The sequence below is a fragment of the Ruditapes philippinarum genome, unplaced genomic scaffold (assembly GCF_026571515.1).
Source record: "Ruditapes philippinarum isolate M1 unplaced genomic scaffold, ASM2657151v2 ctg1349_1_1_1_1, whole genome shotgun sequence".
Lineage (NCBI taxonomy): Eukaryota > Metazoa > Mollusca > Bivalvia > Venerida > Veneridae > Ruditapes > Ruditapes philippinarum.
This window is the reverse complement of record NW_026852031.1, coordinates 41,875-50,176: the sequence shown is the minus strand read 5'-3', so window position 1 is coordinate 50,176 and position 8,302 is coordinate 41,875. Positions and strand designations below refer to the sequence as shown.

Here is an 8,302-nt window from a genome sequence, read left to right as displayed (position 1 = left end):
GTTGGTTTGTGCTGAAAAGTGAACTGCATAGATTTAAATCTTTAAGAAAAAAATAGGGAATAAGCAATGTTGATAATAAATGACAATATAGATATTAATGATACTATCGTTGATTTCAGGGTTTGTTTCATTAAATAAAATAAATTGTTTTTATTATATTTTTGTTTGTGTTTATATTGGTGAGCCTGCGTCAAATTTGATGGGTAAATTGGTGAAAATGACTTTGTTTTTAGTTTTATTGATTTACTCATTGTTTGCAGCACAAGTTTGAAAACTATGTCCCACTAAAATATATTATTTAACAAGCAATTATCATAGTATTGCAAGCAATCCATAAGTCCCCTACCGGTTAGAACCCCAGCAACTTTCTGATGGGCCATTGGCCAGTCAATTTTACCAGTGAATGAATGACATGAATGAACTTAAATCTTTTGAGTTCTAAGTTTGTCTATATCACAGTAATGTGTTAAGTTTCCCTGCCTAGTAAGGAAATTATGTTTATACAACCTTGTCATATTATTACGATGTGGGATTTTAAAGTAAATCCTATAATGAATGAAGAAGTTGGAGTGAAAAATACCAATTTCTCGAGAAAAATCTAAGTTCAAGGGGGACATAATTCTGGAAATAGTCGTGCTAGAGTATTTAACCTTCTCAAAAATGTTGAGTGATAATAAGAAACATATATATGAAGTTTGAAGTAGATACATTAGGAAATAAAGAAGTTATTTAAAAAAGACAACATTTTTTTCATAAAAATTCTAAGTTCAAGGGAGGTAATACTGATAATTTTTGTGCTAGAGTCGTAAACCTTGTCACATATGAAGTGGTTGATGACCAGAAACTTATATTTAAAGTTTGAAGTAAACACCTTAAGAAATAAAGAACTTATAGTGAAAAAGCTGAAAAATTTAAATCAGAAATCTTGAAATTCAGGCTATTTGTTGCCATAGCAACCAGAATTTTCAACATAGGAAGAAAAAAAAAAACGTGCATAATCTCCATACTGCCATCTATCCATAAATCAAGTTTCATAAAAATATTTTCAGTACTTTTTGCGTTATCACGGGATCCAGTTTATGTGTTCAATTTGCCATATTTTCAGGCTATTTGTTGCCATAGAAACCAGAATTTTCCACATAGGAAGAAAAAAAAAAAGACGTGCATAATCTCCATACTGCCATCTATTCATATATCAAGTTTCATAAAAATATTTTCAGTACTTTTTGCGTTATCGCGGGATCCAGTTTATGTGTTCAATTTGCCATATTTTCAGGCTATTTGTTGCCATAGCAACCAGAATTTTCAACATAGGAAGAAAAAAAAAACGTGCATAATCTCCATACTGCCATCTATCCATATAGCAAGTTTCATAAAAATATTTTCAGTACATTTTGCGTTATCGCGGGATCCAGTTTTGTGGACGGACGGACTGACGGACTGACAGACAGACAGACAGACGGACGGAGGGTAAACCTAAAGTCCCCTCCGGTTAAACCGGTAGGGGACTAAAAATGTAACAAAAATCGTAATAAAATTTTTCCTATTCTTACATAAATAGACAGTAGGGTAAATTTTGTCTAGACTGACAAATTTTTACACAATGTTTACTTAAGCAGAGTGATGCAGACGTGTCTATATAATTCATTTTTATTTAAGTATATATGAGTTTGCACTTTGTCAAAAACTGACAAATTGTCGAAAGATTTTGCACAGCCAAAATATGACTGCCTCTTATATGAGGGTCTTCATAAACATCCCCAAATCATGAGCCTGAAGTAAGGTGTGCGTAATATAATGGGCGCCTGACAAGTGCGTATGTACGGTAAGCATAGATTACCTGTTGGATGAAATTTCTTACACAAAACTACTTTTATTATACAACTGCTGAGAATTTGACAGAAAGATATCAGATTGTCAAAAGCTGGAGGAAGTTTATACAAGTACAATTCATTATGTGCATAGGAAAAAAACTTCCATTAGAATGATCAGTCACTTCAAGAAGACATACATTGCAAAGAGATTCAAATAACCGTGGTGTTTTCTGTATGCATAAATTGTTAAATAAATCAGTCAATGTCTTTATTTAAACAAGATGGCCCAGAGGGCCCTGGATCGCTCACCTGAGAAATAGGTCAAAAGGTTTAAGTGGAGCCTCTTTCACCCCAGAAGAAACAGCGAAAATCAAGACATGGCAAAATATACAGGATTTAAATATAGAAGTAATGACCCCCTGGAGCTGGGCCAATTTTGACCCTAGGGCTTTCATTTGAACAAACATGGTAGAGACTCACTAAAAGATATATCATGCCAAATATCTAGGCTCTAGCTCTTTGGGTTTTTTTAAAAGAAGATTTTTAAAGTTTTTTCTTTTGGTTGCCATGGCAACCAGAGTCCTCTGCATGGAATTAAATTCTTTGAATAATTTTTAAAGATGACCACCAAAGGAACATTCCTGTGAAGTTTGGATGAAATTGACTTTATGCGGAGATGTGATTTGAAGTTAAAGTTTACAATGGACTGACGGAAGAAAAGCAATCACAAAACCTCAACAGGTGAGGTTTAAAATGCAATTTGACAGTTATTTTTGCACATTTGTACCTTTTAGTGAATGCATGTGGTGTTGTGACAACTGTAACATGTGGTACAAAACCAGATGTATAGGTAGGGATGATGATGAAACCCCTCCATCCCTCTTATGCGAAGCATGCCTGGTAATTTAATCATTGTTATATTTCCTGTGTATTTCCAAAATACTGGATGACAAAATATCTGTATTATAATATTTTTTTAGCTGATTTTTAGCTGCACTTATTGAAGAAGAAATGTAGCTTACTTATTGGTTTAATAGGTTATATACATTTTTGTATGTTTATATTATAAATAACTAGAACTGCCACTATCATGGCGTGAATACCCCCGCATACCACTTTGTCAGAATCAACAGTGGCCATTTAGAGCTCAAGGACAACCTCCCTGCCAAATCTGAGGTTACTAAGCCAGTGGATTGCTAAGTTTTGTCAAGGTCCCTGTGACCTTGCCCTTTGACCCAGTGACTTCAAAATCAATAGGGGTCACCTTATAGTCATGATCAACATCCATACCAAATATGAAGACTGTGGGTCAAAGGAATGTTAAATTAATGGGTGTACAAACTTTTTGAAGTCAAAGTCCCTATGACCTTGCCTTTGATCCAGTGACCTCAAAATCAAAAGGGGTCATCTACTAATCATGATCAACATCCATGCCAAATATGAAGACTGTGGGTCAAAGGAATCTAAAGTTATTGGGCAGACAAACTTTTTGAAGTCAAAGTCCCTGTGACCTTGACCTTTGACCTCCAAATCAATAGGGGTCATCTACTAATCATGACTAACCTCCATGCCAAATATGAAGACTATGGGTTAAAGGAATCTTAAGTAATTGGGTGGACAAGCTTTTGAAGTCAAGGCCCCTGTGACCTTGACCTGGTGACCTCAAAATCAATAGGGGTCATCTACTAATCATGACTACCCTCCATGCCAAATATGACGACTGTAGGTCAAAGGAATCTTAAGTTATTGGGCGGACAAGCTTTTTGAAGTCAAGGCCCCTGTGACCTTGACCTTTGACCTCAAAATCAATAGGGGTCATCTACTAATCATGACTAACCTCCATGCCAAATATGAAGACTGTAGGTCAAAGGAATCTTAAGTTATTGGGCGGACAAGCTTTTTGAAGTCAAGGCCCCTGTGACCTTGACCTTTGACCTGGTGACCTCAAAATCAATAGGGGTCATCTACTAATCATGACTAACCTCCATGCCAAATATGAAGACTGTAGGTCAAAGGAATCTTAAGTTATTGGGCGGACAAGCTTTTTGAAGTCAAGGCCCCTGTGACCTTGACCTTTGACCTAGTGACCTCAAAATCAATAGGGGTCATCTACTAATCATGACTAACCTCCATGCCAAATATGAAGACTGTAGGTCAAAGGAATCTTAAGTTATTGGGCAGGCAAGCTTTTTGAAGTCAAGGCCCCTGTGACCTTGACCTTTGACCTGGTGACCTCTAATTCAATAGGGGTCATCTACTAATCATGACTAACCTCCATGCCAAATATGAAGACTGTAGGTCAAAGGAATCTTAAGTTATTGGGCGGACAAGCTTTTTGAAGTCATGGCCCCTGTGACCTTGACCTTTGACCTGGTGACCTCAAAATCAATAGGGGTCATCTACTAATCATGACTAACCTCCATGCCAAATATGAAGACTGTAGGTCAAAGGAATCTTAAGTTATTGGGCGGACAAGCTTTTTGAAGTCAAGGCCCCTGTGACCTTGACCTTTGACCTAGTGACCTCAAAATCAATAGGGGTCATCTACTAATCATGACTAACCTCCATGCCAAATATGAAGACTAAGGGTCAAAGGAATCTTAAGTTATTGGGCGGACAAGAAAAAACCGACGGACAGCCGGACGGCCGGACAAGCTGATTCCAGTATACCCCCCTTACAACTTTGTTGTGCGGGGGTATAAAAAGAGCAGATAAACATAAACTTAATTTTGCAAACTTAATAATGGCCCTTTTTCAATTTTTAGTTTATCCCAACTTTTGTTTTGGTATGGTTTATTTTCTATATATTTGGCCCAGATTTACCCTCGCTATAAAGTTTTATTTTACATCAGACCTGTTCACTTTCAAAATATTACATCATTTAATTAGAGTAGATAATCCTTAAATTCATTTTTACATAGAAATGCCAGTTGAAATTCTTGTCCATTTTAATTATGATTTATTTAGATTTTACTTCCTCTCAAGTCTGACCACTTAAGTCTGACCACTTAAAGGGGTGGGGTATTGATAACATTTATGATGTAGTGGATCCGGAAGATGAGGGAGACAACGACGAGGACTTCTACATCAGAACAGAAGATGTGGGAGACAACAAAGAGAACTTCTACATCAAAACAGAAGATGAGGGATGACAACAAAGAGAACTTCTACATCAAAACAGAAGAAGTGGGAGACAATGAAAAGAACTACTAAATCAAAACAGAAGATGAGGGAGACAACGAAGAGGACTTCTACATCAAAACAGAAGATGAGGGAGACAACAAAGAGTACTTCTACATCAAAACAGAAGATGAGGGAGACAACAAAGAGAACTTTTACATCAAAACAGAAGAAGTGGGAGACAATGAAAGGAACTACTAAATCAAAACAGAAGATGAGGGAGACAACAAAGAGGACTTCTACATCAAAACAGAAGATGAGGGAGACAATGAAAAGAACTACTAAATCAAAACAGAAGATGAGGGAGACAACAAAGAGAACTTCTACATCAAAACAGAAGATGAGGGAGACAACGAAGAGGGCTTCTACATCAAAACAGAAGATGAGGGAGACAATGAAAAGAACTACTAAATCAAAACAGAAGATGAGGGAGACAACGAAGAGGACTTCTACATCAAAACAGAAGATGGGGGAGACAAAGAAGAGAACTACTACATCAAAACAGAAGATGAGGGAGACAACAAAGAGGACTTCTACATCAAAACAGAAGAAGTGAGAGACAATGAAAAGAACTACTAAATCAAAACAGAAGATGAGGGAGACAACAAAGAGGACTTCTACATCAAAACAGAAGATGTCATTTACATTTGGAAGGAAATAAAAGGTAAACTATTTCATTTAATAAATAGAACTTTGCATTAGATGTATATATATATTATTTCATATGATATCTGTAACTTTTGTTAATTTGTATGATTAATTAAAAAGGATAAGATGCACACATACAAGGAGTGCATCAAGTTATCTTCTTATAATATCCATCCAGCATTTTTGTCAATCCAACTGGCCATCACAATATTGTAGTTCACAGAATTGATTAGAGCATTGACTTGAATCTTTTCAATTTTGATGGAGGGATTTGACATTTGAAGGTTATATCTCATTAACAAGAAGTGCCAAGCCAAAATATCATAACTTTCTTTTGCAAAATGATGGATTTTATCTTTGCAATTTTTCATATTGAACTTTAAGTATTGGGCATAAATTAAAAATTTAAGAATAAAAACTTTATAAATTCATCAATCATATAATTATGTTCAGTGATAATAATCTATTATGATCTTTTTTTTTTCCAAAATCTGCATGATATGCAATACATATGAAAATGTACACAATGAATTGAAAAATAAAGTTCTGTCTATGCACTTAAATGTAATTGTAAGTAAAGCATTACATACTTCTGCATGTTGTCAGTTTTTATTGTGATTCTTAATTATCAATTATGGATGTCTTTTCTCTTTCCTTTTCTTTATAAAACTGGATGCCATGAATTTGATTATTAATTTGCATGCTAATATAGTTTATATTTCAACCTCCTTTAACTGAAGGACATTATGACAGTGACACTCTCTGTCTTTTTATCTGCTTAGTCAAATGGATTTTGTATCTTATTAATTAAAGATTATAAATTATATTTCAGTTATTTTGGAGCTACATAACACAGGTTTCAATCAATTTACTTGTATAGTATGAAATAAGATTTCAGAGTCACAAATTGGATTTCTTCTTTCAGATAAGAAGGCATGGTTAACTATATTGTCAACACAGAAGAAACTAGAACTATCGCTGAATGCCATTCATACCCCCACCAATGTCGTTGACAGAAGACGACTTGGAAAGGTGGTAAAGGGACTAACTTTAGTGACACAAATACATATACATAACAAGAGGAACATGATGGCCCTAGATCGCTCACTTGACCCATCAAACTCATCCAAACAATTACCTAGACAAGCATTCTGACCAAGTCTCATGACAGGTGAGTCAAAAATGTGACCACTACAGTGTTAACAAGGATTATCCATATTTGAGCAGTGTGACCTAGTTTTTTACCCAGGTGACCCATATTCAAACTTGACCTAGAAATCATCAAAACAAACTTTCAGACCAATTTCCAGGATACTTGGATCAAACAGTAGCAACTACAGTGTTAACAAGATTTTTCTATTTTTAGCTCTGGTGACCTAGTTTCACATGCGATTTCGAACTCATCCGAGCAATTAACTAGACAAGCATCCTGACCAAGTTTGATGATGATTGAGTCGAAAATGTGACCAATAGAAAGTTTACAAGGTTTTTCCATATTTAGGCGGTGTGACCTAGTTTTTCATCCAAGATGACCCATGTTCAAACTTGACTTCGATGATATATCGATATCGTGATAATCAATGACAGCCCTAGTTTTTCCGTCTGTACTTCTTCTTGTGTCTAGGAGGCTTTGCTTTTTTAGAACACCTTCAAGCCAACCGGGCTATGGACATGATAGACTTCAAGGTGTTCGAGGAGGCAGAGATTGGCCATGGCCCTCACCCACCCCCATCTCCAAAATCTGCGTCAGAGCAGCTGGGTCCACCTGAAGGGGAGGAGTCTGCTGCTCGAGGACAAGTGTAGTTTGTTTGTTTGTTTGTTCTTTTTTTTCTTCTTTTCTTTTACTGATTAGCTCCTGTGATTTTGTTGAGCTGTTGATTCTCATTGATTTGGGACCGGTAATCGTCTGGTCCCGCCCCTTGCCAAGTCTACCGTCCTCAACGTGGTGCAAGGGTGAAGATCTTCATTAGAAGATGGCTAACGGGTAGACAAAGCCCCTAGGAACAAACTGGGTTAAAAGTGAAAGCCTCTACGGACTCTAACGACAATCAGGGACTTAACCGACAATTTCAGGGACTTAAAGGGCAAACAAAGGACTGTACCGACAAAAAAGGACTACAGTAGGGACTCTTACGACAATCAAGGACAACCGACAATTACAAGGACTTTACTCGAAGAAATCAAAGAGCCACTGTGTGACAGCCTGGGGTAGCATTGTTTGAAATATTATATGTTAAAATGAAGAGCCACTGTCAGACACCCTGGGGCAGCACACTTCCAGCCCCGGTGCGGGGCCAGGTGTCTTGCTCATGTATATATCTTGAAGAAATCGAAAAGCCACTGTCTGACACTCTGGGGTAGCATTGTTTGGACCTTTGTGAACAATTTTTCTAATTAGAATTTTTCAATTAGACTGCAGGATAAAAAGTTACAAAAATCTTCTAACCTATTTTTGCTGTAGTAGAATATGCTAATTAATGGCCCTGAGAACAGGCCTTATTGTGATGAAGGATAAATTACTGCTATTTTCGAGTGGAAGCTGCCTTGTTCTTTGGGGTCAAGGAAGTACTATTTTTAATGGAACTTTTTGTCATGGTAAAGAAATGTTGCTACATAAATTTTTTTATTGTTTTCTTCAAAGAATGTCGTAAAAGAAGAAT

At 36.4% G+C, this 8,302-nt stretch overlaps 1 long non-coding RNA gene across 1 annotated transcript; it reads left to right on the top strand.

Annotated features, from left to right (window-relative positions):
• The first annotated feature begins 847 nt into the window (after positions 1-847).
• On the top strand, positions 848-1,516 carry LOC132747291 (uncharacterized). Its single transcript, XR_009628110.1, has 2 exons — positions 848-990; positions 1,160-1,516. It is a non-coding gene; the product is annotated as an uncharacterized LOC132747291 (long non-coding RNA).
• Positions 1,517-8,302: the final 6,786 nt, after the last annotated feature.